General features: G+C 42.4%; 1 protein-coding gene across 5 annotated transcripts in view; it reads right to left on the bottom strand.

The window, feature by feature from the left end:
• The window catches only part of Hdac8 (histone deacetylase 8), a 205237-nt gene that overhangs the window by 45994 nt on the left and 145065 nt on the right, over nt 1-14178 (bottom strand). The window lies entirely within an intron of this gene.

Below are 14178 nucleotides of genomic sequence, written 5' to 3'. Positions count from 1 at the left end.
TAATTACCGATAAGGTACAGTTTATGTATGGAGTGTTGCAATTTGTTTTCTATGTCTTACACTTTTATTCCTCTCTCCATTACTTTTAAATGAAATAGGTATATTCTAGTGTACCATTTTAATTCTCTTGCTAATTTAAACATAAATGTATTATATACATACACAAATATTTGTGTATATATATGCATATATGTGTATGTATACATAACTATATATATGTATATATATTTATTATCTTAGTGGTTGCCTGGGTCGATGCAGTTTCTGTTAACACCAATTCAAGTTCAATAGCATACAAACACTACTCCTACACCCCTCCTTTGTGTTATTGGCACATGTAGATCTTTTTACACTATATACTCATCAAAGTGGATTTACAATTATTGTTTTGGGCAGCTGTCTTTTAAATCATATAGGAGAAAAAAGAATTATAAAGAAAAATACGTTTTTTTTGAGACACAGTCTCACTGTGTAGCTCAGGCTGATCTTGAACTTGTGATCCTCCCTGCCTTAGCATCCTGAGTGCTGAGATTATAGACATGTACCATCGTACCTGGTTTACATTTTTATTTATTTTATATTTACTTATGTAGTAATCCTTGTTGGTGGTCTTTATTTTTTTTAGATGGATTCAAGTTACTGTTTGGTGTCCTTTCATATCAGCCTTAAGGACTCCCTTTAGTAGTTCTCTTCTTTCTCCTCCCTCCCTCTATCCCTCCCTCCCTCCCTTCTTTCCTTCCCTCCTTCCTTCTCTCTCTTTCTGTCATTGGGGATGGACCCCCAGGCCTCACACATGCCACATGTACTCTACCACTGAACTACACCCCTATCCTCTAGAATTTTCTTATAGAGTTTAGTATTTCTTGTAACAACGGATCCTCTCAGTGTTTATCTGTATCTTAATTTCTCTTTCATTTTGATAAATAGTTTTGTCAGGTATAGAATTTTTGATTAATAGTTTTTTTTTCTTTTCAGTACTCTAAATATGTCATCCTTGTGCCTGCTGGCACCCATGGTTTCTGAGCAGAAACAGCATCTTACTGAGGACTCCTTGTACACGATGAGTTGTTTGTCTCTTCCTTCTCTCAGGTTCTCTCTCTGTCCTTGGCAATGTGTCATCTCTTTGAGATGGTCCTACTTGGAGTGTGTTGGGCTTCTTAGGTGTATAGATAAATGAACTTTGGGGACATTATGTCTTCAAATATTCTTTCTTCTCCTTTCCATTTTTATGAGACTCTCATTCTGTTATGCTAGTATGATTGATACTGTCTCATGTGCCTCTGAAGCTTTGTTCATTTTTCTTCATTCTGGTTCTTTCTGTTCCTTAGACTGAATAATATCAATTGACCTGTGTTCAAGTTTGCTCAGTCTGTCTTTTGCTGCTCAAGTCTGCTGCTGAATTCCTCTAGTGGATTTCTTATTTCAGGTATTATACTTTTTGACTACAGAATTTCTATTTGGTTCTTTTACAAAGTGAGTTCTGTCTCTCTTGTGATATTCTTTATTTGATAAGACACGTTTCTCATAATTTCTTTTAATTTTTTTGAACATATTTAAAATAACTGATTTAAAGTCTTTATCTAGTAATTTCAATTTTTGGATGTTCCCCAGGATAGTCAATAGCTATCGATGTTTTTCCTTGTGTTTTGGCCATATTTCTTATTACTTTGCATGCTTTCTAATTTTTGTTGAAAACTGGACACTATAAATCATAGAATGTGGCAACTGTGGAAATCAGATTCTGTCCCTCCCTAGAGTTTGTCGTTACTGCAGGTGGTGTTTATTTATTTAGTAATCTTTCTGTATTAATTCTGCAAGGTCTATATTCTTTGTCATGTGTGTTCACTAAAATCTCTCTGCTTGGTTAGCTTAGTGGTCAGCTAATGATTAGAGTTCCTTAAACTCCTAGGATCAGTAAGTCTCCCAGGCTTTTTTTTCTTCAGTACTGGGGATTGAACCTAGGCCTTGTAAGCATGCTATATCCCTAGCCCTAGTCTCCCACTCTTATCAAGATGCCCTGTGTGTGTGTTTGGGGCATGCCTCCTACATTCAGCCAGCCAGGCAGTTGACAAATCTGCGTTATCACCTCACTTTGCAGAGTTGGAGGGTCAGCCAGAGATGAAAAGTTAGGCCTTCTCAGGTCTTTTCTGGCACAGCCTTGGGCGCACCACCTTGTGCATATATATGATCTTCTAGACTCCAGGAATATGTGGAGCTTTTCAAATCCCCTACGGATATCTCACTCCCTAGTGTTTACTTTTAAGAATTTTTGGTTAGTTTAATGTTTGCCTTAGCTGTTGTCTACTACATAGGGCAGCTGTGAAGTTAATCATTTTCTTCTAATTGTTTTTGACAAATGCCACAAGCAAAATGTTTTTCACACTGAGTGTGCTCTTGAGTCAGGTCTAATAAAGAAAGCCCTGCAAATGAGGTCTTCCAGGGAACCATTAGAGATGCCAAATAATAATTACTTGGGAATGAAGCTTTAAAGGTGTTCTAACGCTATGCTTTCCTCTCTGGTGGCTGCCAGGCTACAGGTTTTCACCATGATTGTAGGCTTTTTGTTTTTAAGGCTATCACCTTTCCCTGTTTTTTTTTGGGGGGGGAGGTGCTTTTTTTTTTGAGGAAGTCTCACTAAATTGTGTAGGCTGACCTCGAACCCGTGGGTTCAAGGGATCTTCCTGCTTCAGCCTCCCAGGTGGTAGAACTATAGGCACTTGCTTACATGCCCAGTTTCTGTTTTTGTAAAGAAAGTTTTACTGGAACACAACCATATTCATTCATTTGCACATTATCTATGGCTGCTTTTGTATAATAACAGTAGAATTAAGTAGTTGGGACAGAGACCATATGATCTGAAAAGCCTAAAATATTATGCTCCAGCCCTTTATTGAAAGTGTTTGTAGGCTCTGTTCTGGAGTTGTTGCTTAGTAGGATTATACCATAAGCCACATATTTAATTTAAAGCTTTTTGAGTAGCCACATTAAAAAGTAAAAAAAAAAGATGAAATTAATTTTAGGAATACATTTTATTTAACCTAATATCCTCAAAATATTTTCAATTCAAATATAATATATAAAAAATTACCAATAAGATATTCTGCATTTTTTACTAAGTCTTTGAAACTGAGTGTGCACTTATACCACATCTCAATTTGGATTAGCCACATTTCCAGTGTATAATAACCACAAGTGTGGTGAGTGTTTACCATATTGCACAGAATGGCTTTAGAACCTTGCTACTCAAAATATGGTCCCAGTATTTTACCATCCAGAAGCTTGCAACAAAGGTACAAGTTCAGGCTCCATCCTGGACTTACTGACTCAGAATTTGCATTTAACAAGCCCTGAACTCAGAGCTTCATACTTGCTAGGCAGGCGCTCTACTTGAGCCATTCTGCCAGCCTCATTTGGTGCTGGGTATTTTCGAGATAGGGTCTCTTGAACTATAGGCTCAGGGCTTGCTTCGAACCGCGATCCTCCTGATCTATGCCTCCTGAGTAGCTAAGGATTACAGGTGTGAACCACTGGCACCTGGCTCAGATGCATCTTAAAATACATGCATATTGAGTATACAGCTGTACACTACTTCGCTATATTTCCTCTCTTTGGGACAAAGGCCCAGGGTGCCCAAGTTACCATTCTGATATAAAATATAGTCCTCTGGTTAATTTGTCATTCTCTTCATGGTTGTGTTGTCTGAAAATGAATCAACAAAGTGACGGTGGGCCAGATGCTGTACTTGGCACTGTGGGATTTGCTGAGCTAAAGAGGACATGGTATCCACTTTCAGGGAACTTACTACTGCCCAAGGACGCCTAGAGAATACCACTCTGCACAACAAATCCAGTCTTCTTCCCCTCCTAAAATCTTTTGAACAAGTTCTCCATCTCAGATGTAAATGTGGCAGGCAGGCACTGGATTGCTCAAGCAGGCATGCAACTCAAGAGGTTGATGGGACAGAAACAAAACAGTTTCACTCCATTTGAAATTGGCTCACGGCAATGGGCTGAAGCAAACACGCAAGCATTAGGACACGAGCTCAGTGGGTTCCTCTGAAAGGGTAGCAGCCGGTGTTTGTATCACAGGAAAGTTATAACATTCATCATGCTCACATTCAGAAACTGTGCACTCAAGTCAGGGGAAACCCGACAGTCTGATTTCCAGGTTCCAGTGCCTTAGAATAGGAATTCCTATTTAAAGCAAAGAAAATAAGAATTGAGGAAGTACCAGTCCTTGTTTCTCTGTGTAGGTGTCGACAAGCTATTAAGTCATTAGGCTGTCCCTTGCCAGAAGCAGCAGAATAAATCTTGGAAGTTGACAAATGGTCAGCCGCTCCGTATGCCTGCACACTCAGAGGCACACACAAAGGGCACACTGTTTCCCTTGGTTTATCTCCTGGCTGTGTAAATATTTCATCTGACATTTGGATTGGATTGTGAGCTAGTTTCCCACCAAGCTGATGGGTTTTTAATCTGCTTTCATCAGTCTACAATAAACTGTCTAACCTGTCTGCACAGTGCGGTGTACTCTGCCCACTGGTGAACAGAACGACTGGAACCAGGAGATCCCCGACATAACTTTTCTCACATGTCTGAAGACAAGGAATTGCACCCAACCTCTGCCCAAGCCAGAAGCACAAGCTATGGAGTGCTTGCCTCATCCCGTTACACCAGCACCCGTGAGCCCTTCCCGTAGGAGACCGGTGCCAGCAGGAGGTCACAATGCAGAACTTGGGGCTGCCACTCTATTGAGACAGATCCTTGGCTCAGCACAATTGTGCCACTGCCAAAGATGATGGGGATGGCTGTAATCTCAATCGTCTGGGCTGTGTTCACGCTGGCTTCTCTTCAGTTTCAAATGAGTTCCTTCAGTGGTCCAAAAGGTAGGAAACACTGTGATAACCTAAACCACAAATTACTGGCTTAGAGAGCTCCTCTACAGTAATAAAAAGAAAGGAAGGACTGATAAGTGCTGCACCATGGATGACCTTTTAGAAGATGTTAAGTGAAAGAGGCCAGTGATAAAAGACCACGCACTGTGGACTTCCACTTATATGAGATGTGCACAGTAGCAAGTTTGTTGAGATGGAAAATAGACAGTTGTTGCTAGGGGTTGGGAGGAGAGGAGTTTGACTGGTAGTAGGTTTGGGATTTCTTCAGGGGTGATTATAACCTAGTGGAATTAAATAGTGGTAATGGCCACATAACTTTGTGAATAAAGCCACAAAAATTGCACACCTTATTTACTTATGTTTTTTTAATGAGGTACTGGGATTTGAACCCAGGACATACACCTTGTGCCACTCCACCAGCCCCTTTTTGTGATGGTTTTTTTTTTTTTGAGATAGGGTCTCACGAACTATTTGCCTGGGGCCGACTTTGCACCATGATACTCCCGATCTCTGCCTCCTTAGTAGCTAGGATTACAGGAATGAGCCACCGGTGCCTGGCTTTTATTTATGTTTTGAGACAGGGTCTCTCTATGTAGTACAGGTTGGCCTGGGACTTGCTATGGAGTAGGCTGACCTCAAACTTGTGATCTTCTTGCCTCTGCCTCCTGAGTGCTGGGATTATAGTTGTGTACCACCATACCTTGCTAATCACACACTTACAATAAGTGAACTGTATGGCAAAAAATTGTAACTTGATAAAGCAATTTAAAATCAGTTACAGGAGAGGTGGGGGTATAGCTCAGTGGTAGAGTGCTTGCCTAGCATGTGTGAGGTCCTGGGTTCCATCCTCAGCACTGCCCAAACTAAAATATGGCAAAACAATTATCATGTTATTAAACAAATTTTCCCTCTCTCCTGTTCTTCTGTGTTCTACTTACAGGAGAAAGAAGTGAAAGACAGACATGCAATTTGGCACCAGGAGTGCTAGAGGATCAGATGGTCTACCCAGTCTAGGGCTGCAGCCTCTCTCCTCCTTTTTCCATTCAACCTTCCACTGTGCACTGGGTTCCGGGGGACACTGCCTGAATAAACTCTGCTTTCCCTAGGAGCATATGATAGTGAGGTTCCTAACATTGAACCTGGGACCTTCTTGATTCATGAATTGTCTTCTGGACTGCTCCAGGTTAAAAGGTATTGATAACTATTTAGTGCTCTTCATATTCTTTTTTTCTGAAATTGGGCATTTAAGACTGAGTCACTTCTCTGAAAGGCTCAATACCTAAAGTGGAAAGTATACTGGGTAATTCATACTAACAGTAAAGAATAAGTAGAGAACAAGGAAGGATGCAAACTTCCTGTTTTCCCAAGATATTGGAAGCAAGAATTCACGATGAAAATAGCCAAAGCAGCTGACAGCATGTACTTGGAGGTTTCCTCCTAAAGGAATGGCTTTTGTGAGTCCACGGCTTTATTAAGAGGGGCCTTTTGTCTCGGTGGAGATGAAGATGCAACACTTCCAGTGTTAGAGTAGGGTAAGCTGGTATGAAGAACTGAATTGTTCATTTCTTCAGGCAATGTGCTGGATGGAGTTGGGCAGTCTGACTTCAAATCCTAGCTCACAGTCCCTCTCCAATTCCTTCTTTCCACGGCAGCCCAAGTAAATGCTCAAAGTTACAAATTAGAGCTTGTCACTCTCCTACAGAAAGCCACAGGACATCTTTGACAGGATGGTCTAAGCTCCTTAGCATGTCTCATACAAGCCTGGCTCCACACACCTCCAGCTGCACCTCCTCCCATTCCACCTGCCTATTTTCACACGACCATGTGCAGCTGCACACAGACAAATGCCCGTATCACCCAGCCCTCCACTTGGGCTGCTATGTTCTCCTCGAATCACTTTCCACCCTTCTGGGCCTGGTTGGTGTTGAGTCTTTCTTGCACTGGGGCTGGGGACAACAGAGCTTGGAAGAGTACAAGCTCCAAGGCCAGATGCCAGGGTGAGTCAGGTCCTTGAGCTGGTTTGCCTCCCCTGACTTCAGAAGCTAGATTCATAGCTGTTGAGGAAATTTGGATAACTGCAAAAAAGGCTATTAAGTTCTAGCCTATGCTGGTTTAAAATTATTTCACTTAAAAAGTAATGTGTAATTAATATACACATACCATAAACACTGCAAAGGTAGAAAGGGATACTTAGTCAAAGAATTAGTCTCTGCTGTATCCTAGATACCATGTTCTCTTCCCCATGTTTTTGTGACTCTTTGCAGTGATAGCCTGCAGATGCAAGCACAAAGTATCATTTCAACACAATATGGTAACAACAGGAAGCTCATGTACTTGCCTGTTTTGTTTAACAGTATTATTTTGGAGATCTTTTTACAATACAGTGTGTGTGTGTGTGTGTGTGTGTATGTGTGACTGGAGTTTGAATTCAAGGCCTCCCACTTGCAAAGCAGGAGCTCTGCAGTTTGAGCCACACCTCTAGTCCATTTTGCTCTGGTTATTTTGGAGGTGGGGTTGTGAACTATTTGCCCAGGCTGGCCTCGAACAGTGATCCTCCTGTTCTCTGCATACCAAGTAGATAGGATTTCAGCTGTGAGCCACTGGTGCCCAGCTACAATGTATTATGTTTAACCAGTCCTCTACTGGTAACAAACTCTAGACTGTATCTAGACTTTTAAAAAAGCTTCTCCTTATGATCTCTTCATTGTTCTTACAGAGTTCTTGTCACCAGAAGAAAGATTCCTTTGTTAAAAAACTTTTTTGTTTTAAAAAATCTGCCTCTTTTCTTCTTCATTAAAAATTATACTTATTACTTTTGTTTTCAAATTACAAAGGTAATACATTTCATTTGTAGAAAACCTGGAAAATACTGAAAACACACAAAGAAAAAAAAAGATCACTCATATTTCCACCACTGGTTGACAGTTTCATGAGTGTCTTTCTAGTATTTTTTTTTTCTGTTCACATATCTACATCTTACAAAAGTCCTACCTTCAGCATGCACCTGGAGTGCTTCACTGCATTTCATTCACACATTAACTTCACAAGGCATGTACTCCTATCATTTTACAGAGAGAAAAACCAAGGCAAAAGAGTTTCTCAGGGGGCTGGGGTATGGCTCAAGTGGTAGAGCACCTGTCTAGCAAGATTGAGGCCCTGAGTTCAAACTCTGGTATCGCCAAAAAAAAAAAAGTTGCTCAGAGCCACAGAGCTTTGGGAGTGAACGGAGCTGGGATTTGAACCTGGATCTCCCAGACCCCGGTCGTGCTCTTGCCTGATGTACCCCCCTGCCTCTGTTAGCTTTGCAACATCTACAAAACTGAAAAGGCACAGATCCTACCCCCTGCCCCACAATTCCATTAGCAGCTCTGTGGTCTTCAGAAAGTTGCACAAACACCCAGCGAGCAAGCACAAGAATGATGCACCTCGCTGCCATGGACTGTAGTGGAAGTAAATCAAGACCAGTCCAAATGTCCACAGAGATGTGACCGGATAAACAAAGCAGAATGGCCACCCATGCAGTTAAGCGGACGGAACCAGATCTCTAGGGTTAGATCTCAAAAACAACCCTGGATGAAAAGAGCAGGTTGCACAATGACATGCACAGTATGGTATTTATGTCAATTTACAAAAAAGGAACCACTCACGCCCCCATTTTAAATCTTGTTCCTTATCACTGAGAGAATGGATCGGAAAGATACACATCAAGTTCAAGATGATGGATGCCTTTGGGGCACTGGGAGAGGAATAGCACTGGGATGAGGGCCACAAGAATTCAATGTATCTATGCTATTTTATTTTTTAAAAGATTTAAATGTAAGATAAAAAATTTTTTGGCAGTAATGGAGTTTGAACTCAGGGCTTTGTGTTTGCTAGGTAAGCGCTTTACCACAGGAGCCATGCCTGTTAGGTAAAATCTTAACATATTTCAATTCTGAATGGTGGGAATATATTTATTTGTCATATTCTTCTCTGCTATGATACTATATCTAAAAAAATAGCATTAGTGTTTACAGTTCTAAGTGTTTCATGTAGATTGAATCATTAAATCCTTCCAAGTACCCTATTAGGTGGGTATTATATTAGTCCCATTTTACAGATGAGGCAACTAAGACACAGAGAGGTGAAATAACTTCGTTGATCACACAGCTAGTAGGTAGTAGAGCTAGAGTCCAAACCTGGGAATACCTGGCTCCAGGAATCATGCATTTATACTGCATTCTCTATTTCTCTAAAATTCTCAAACTGAAAGAAAACAACACAAAACCAAGACCCTAAAGGCCAAGAGGCTGCAAAGTGGAGGAATGAACACAACTGTACGATTGTTACTCTGCCTGCCACTTTTATCCTTCTACTTGCTACATCACCTGAGGGTGGTGAGGGCTCCACAGGGCAGTCCAGAGTGGAATCAAAAGCAAAACCCTCCACTTTGCCTCAGACAAAAGCAAAACACAAGGCAGAGCACAAGGAGATGGGTTCAGTTGAGGACATTATAGGACACACACTTAATTTGAGCTGGTGTGTGACCTGGGCTTCACAGGAATTAGCTAAGCCTAGTCCCTGGGCTCCAACAGGTTGAGGCAGGGAGGGGCTGGAAGCTAAGTAGGGTGGAGCCGTGAGGCTGGGAGGAGCCAGGGAAGTCCTTGGCTGCCTCTGAAGGCCGCTCAGCTCCCTGCAGAAGGAAGGTGGTGCTTGAGGAGCCCGGTGGCAGGAGAGAGGAGGACAGAGGGGCAGGCATGTTTCCGGAGCTCTCTTCCAGCTATCGCCTCTGGTTTTAGTAGAGCAATTCCTGCACTCTCTGGTGTCATCATCAAAGCAGCTCTCAGTGAACACCAGATAGGGAAACAGTGGGGTGGAAAGAGAGATAACTGCCCTGCGGGAAAGTGGTGAAGGGCAATGGCCAATCATCCGGGCAACAAGCATCAGTGAGAGGTGGTGCTGTGTAGTGGGGAAGAGCTCAGACTCTGGAGCCAGCTCGCCTGGGTCTGAAGCCTGGCTCTGTCACTTATTCATTCTGTCAACTTGGGTAAGCCACCTGTGAAATGGGGATAATAATAGAGTTGCTGTGAGGATCCAGGTGAGTAAATACATTGATTGAGAGTGCTTAGAAAAGTGCAATCAACTATAGTGCTTGTTGTAACTCTTCCATTCTTCCTGAGGACCTGCTTGTCTCCAGGCATTGTGATAGGAATTGGGGATGGGTGGAAGGATCAAACACAGTGCTTGCCCTTGAATTTAGTTTAACTGGGGAGACAGAGGAGTAAATGAGTTACAGTGAATGTAATAAGGTTTCAGTATGCATTGGACACTATAGGATCTAAGAGAAAGGAGTGATATATGTATGTACTATGGAGGGGACGAGTGCCAGGGAGGACTTCACAGATGACATGGGAGCTGGAGCCTGATGGAGGAGTATGATTTCACCAGGCAGCCAAGTGGGAGGACGGTCATTCCCAGGAGAAGGAATATCTTGGTCAAAGGCATGGTTGGGACCAGGGTTAGGGTTCGGAAAACGGAAAAATAGAATAAGGCCCAATCTAGAAGGAGCCTGCGGGTTTATTTTGCTAAAAGTTTTGGGCCTGTAAGCTCTGGGAAGGGTGTGTGTGGATAGCTGAAGCAGGGGGAACAACATCAAGTCGCATTGCTCGGAAGGAAATGATATGAGGAGGGATGAATTATGGCTGGAAAACTGAAGGGAGAGCAGCCCCACCTCACGACTCCTCCTCCAGTGTCTGCCCACCCACTTGCTTAAGAAAAAACCCTGGTGTCCTTGGCGATGCTTCCTACTCTTTCATGCCTACATCTACTCCACCATCTCTCTCCAAACTGCATGTGCAATCTACACCACCACAACAGCCTCCTACCTGGCCTCTCTAGTTCCCATGGTGCCCCTCTCTAACCTTTGTCTGCATGAGTGCAGCACTGCATTTAGCTCTCAAGGCTGTTCAGCACAGAAAACTCGTATCCTTATTATTGCCACATAAAGTGTTTGATCAATCATACTTAGGTTCTACTATACCATTTAAAGTGATTAAACACGCACACACACAAGTACACTGCTATGAACTAATCTGTACCCCCCCCACCCAATTTGCATGTTGAAACGTTAATCCCCAGTATGACTGTGTTTGGAGCAAGGAAGTAATTAAGGTTATGTGAGGTTATAAGGGGGGCTGCTCTGATAAAATGAGTGTCCTTGTAAGATTAGACACCAGAGAGGACTCTTGCATTCTCTCTCCACACAGCACCAAGGAAGAGGAAGAGCCAAGTGAGAATGTGGCAGGAAGGCGGCTGTCTGCAAGCCAGGGAAAGAGCCCTCACTGGGAGCTGACCATGCTGGTGCCTTGATCTTGGACTCTCAGTCTCCAGAACTGTGAGAGAATTAATTTCTGTTTTTATGCTATTGACTGTATGGCATCCTGTTACAGCAGCCTGAGATAACTAATACACTTAGTTTTAGCGACATTCTTGATACTTGTGTATGCACTGTGTTGTGTGATTTTTCCCTAATTGGTTGTCTGGCACAGCTTCTGCCTTTCTACTAGGCTATAAGCATCTTGAAATCACCAGAAGCACCTACAACCAAGTTGGGTACACAATGGTCGTCAATAAATGCTTACAGAAGGAGTAGATGAGACTGAGCAGGAAACACACTAAGCATTCAGAGCTAGAAAAGGACACTGAGACTCTGGAGTTGGTGTTAGCTTTGTCACAGATGTCCTAAGTGTCTCCAAACATATTAGCATAGTTCTCCCTCTCTATCCATTTGTTTCTTCAGCTGTGTTGTTTCTTTCCCCGCTTATGGAGTTTTAGTGAGGCTTAAATATAACCCAGTAGTATCAGAGCCTTTGTGAGGAAGCAGAGAGCCAAAGTTTTTTGAGTCCAAAAGACCTGGTCTCAAAATGGAGCTATCTCAGCCAGGTGCCAGTGGCTCATGCTTGTAATCCTAGCTACTCAGGAGGCAGAGATCAGGAGGATCATGGTTCAAAGCCAGCCTGGGCAAATAGTTTGAGAGCCTAACTTGAAAAACCCTTCACAAAAATAGGGTTGGTGGAGTGGCTTAAGGTGAAGGTTCTGAGTTCAAGCCCCAGTACTGCAAATAAATAAATAAATAAATAAATAAATAAATAAATAAATAAATAATGGAGCTATCTTACTTACTAATCCTGGATGGAGCAGGGGCCTGTGCAAAGTGATTCATACCCATGGGCACATTCCATCTTCATAGCCACCCTACTGAGTGGATATGAGGACCACCATTCTTAGAATGAAGAAAGGGAGCCGCTGACAGACTAGAGAAAATAACCATGGTCTTGCTGCTGATTAGCCCTGGGTGATTTGGCTTTTTTTTTTTTGGTGTACTGGGCTTTGAATTCAGGGCCTCACACTTGCTAGGCAGGTGCTCTTACCGCTTGATCCACTCCACCAGCCCCCAGGTGATTTGGCTTTGCAAAAGCTCATGTTCTTTCTGCCATGCCACAGGCCTCAAAGAGGACAAAGCTTAACATCTGAAAGAATTACCTTCTACATGTGCTTTAGCAAGACTCCATGAACCAGGGACAAAAGTTCTTGATTCTCTTTGGGCAAACAGGAAGCTACTGCCCTAATGTTTAAGTAACATCAGGCCAGCTGGAATCAGCTTTTCCAAGGGGACCTTGACCCAAAAGAGATTATGCTATTGGGGCAGGGATGTAGCTGTGTTATTTACTTTTGTATTCTTAGAACCTTGCACCGTGCCTGGCTCCAGGAGGCACTCAATGATTGTTTCTGGAAGGAATTTACCCAGTGGAGCTCAAGGGCTGAAACATTACATTCTGTGGCCTGGTATTGTGGCCACTAGAAACGGGTAGCTATAGAGATTAGGCCTGAAAGAGCCAGTCGCGTAGCTGCCAAGGTTTGGAACCAAACAAGTATAGTTTTGATTCGTTTCAGAGTCTACAATGAAACAGGATTCCCTGATGGGAATTTTCTCAAGGACTGGATCCAGGCACCCAATCAAAGTGTACTTGCATATCATTTGCAAATGGTTTATATCTAGCTACATTTTCGTCATCTATTCCCTGGTGATTTTCAAGGTAAAAATTTATTACTAGTCTAAAGGTTATTGTATAACTTATAAAAATAGTAAAAATTTATCTTCTTTTTCTTAAAAAAAAAAGGACTAGCCAGTACCACTGGCTGTCAAGGCTGTTCAGCACAGAAAACTCATGTCTTTATTACTGCCATATAAAGTGTTTGATCAATCATATTTAGATTCTACTATAAAACTTAAAATGTGAAGTATACTTACCCATATTAGTCAATATCACTGAAGTTCCTAGGACACCAGCCCCTATGTCGTCCATACAAGGACTGTCCTATTCAAATGACACTTTTTTGGATTTCAGTAATATAGAGGCCCTTCAGGTGGAAATCAAAGCAGTTCCCCCACTTCTCACAAACACAGTGAAGGTCCAGTGGCAGTCACTCTGCTCAAGAGCAGGGGAGGCTGGGGTGACAGAGAGCAGAACTGTGAACACCCATTACTAACTCCCAGGCGGAAGTTGTGCTTTGTAAGCTGATCCTTGAAGAACAGTAATTTATAAATGGAAAGAGATACGGGTCCCATCATTCAACAAGCATTTATCGAGGGCCTCCGTGTGCGAGACACCAGATAGCATCACATTTTAAAAAGGAGGACTTTCAAATTCATCAGGCCTTTTCTTGTCATTGCCTTAAAATATCATATCCTGTACTTAAAAATGACGACAGAATCATGACAGGAACATCCAAACTCAACATGAGCACAACTTACATTTGCCCTCTCAAGTGATGGTAGACGGGACTCTCCACGTGCTTTAATGAACTTTTGCACATGCTGTTCCCTCTGCTTGGCGTTCTCTTCCTCCTCTCCTGTCTGCCTCTTGAAATCCTACCTACCCTTTAGGATACAGCTCAAATATCATCTCCTTTGTGAGTTCTTCTGACACCCCCCAGAGCGAATTAATCATTCTCTTCCATACACTGGCAGAGCTCTTTGCAAGGAGACTCAGCTCTTGCCCTCTATTTGTAACTTCTTCTTTCTCTCACTTTACTTTGAGCTCCATAAATCAGGACACATCTTTGATTCATCTTGGTATCCCCAGCACAATGCCTGTGTGTGGTGGTGGTCTGTAAATGATTGCTGAAATTCTCTGGCCACTCTGGATAAGACATCTATTAATATACTACAGAGAACTCTATAGCAACCGAGCAAGGTTTTGCACAGTGTATGTGCTCAATGAACATCTGCTGACTTTTAATGT

Source organism: Castor canadensis, chromosome X (assembly GCF_047511655.1).
Source record: "Castor canadensis chromosome X, mCasCan1.hap1v2, whole genome shotgun sequence".
Taxonomy (NCBI): domain Eukaryota; kingdom Metazoa; phylum Chordata; class Mammalia; order Rodentia; family Castoridae; genus Castor; species Castor canadensis.
This window is presented reverse-complemented; position numbering and strand designations above follow the sequence as displayed.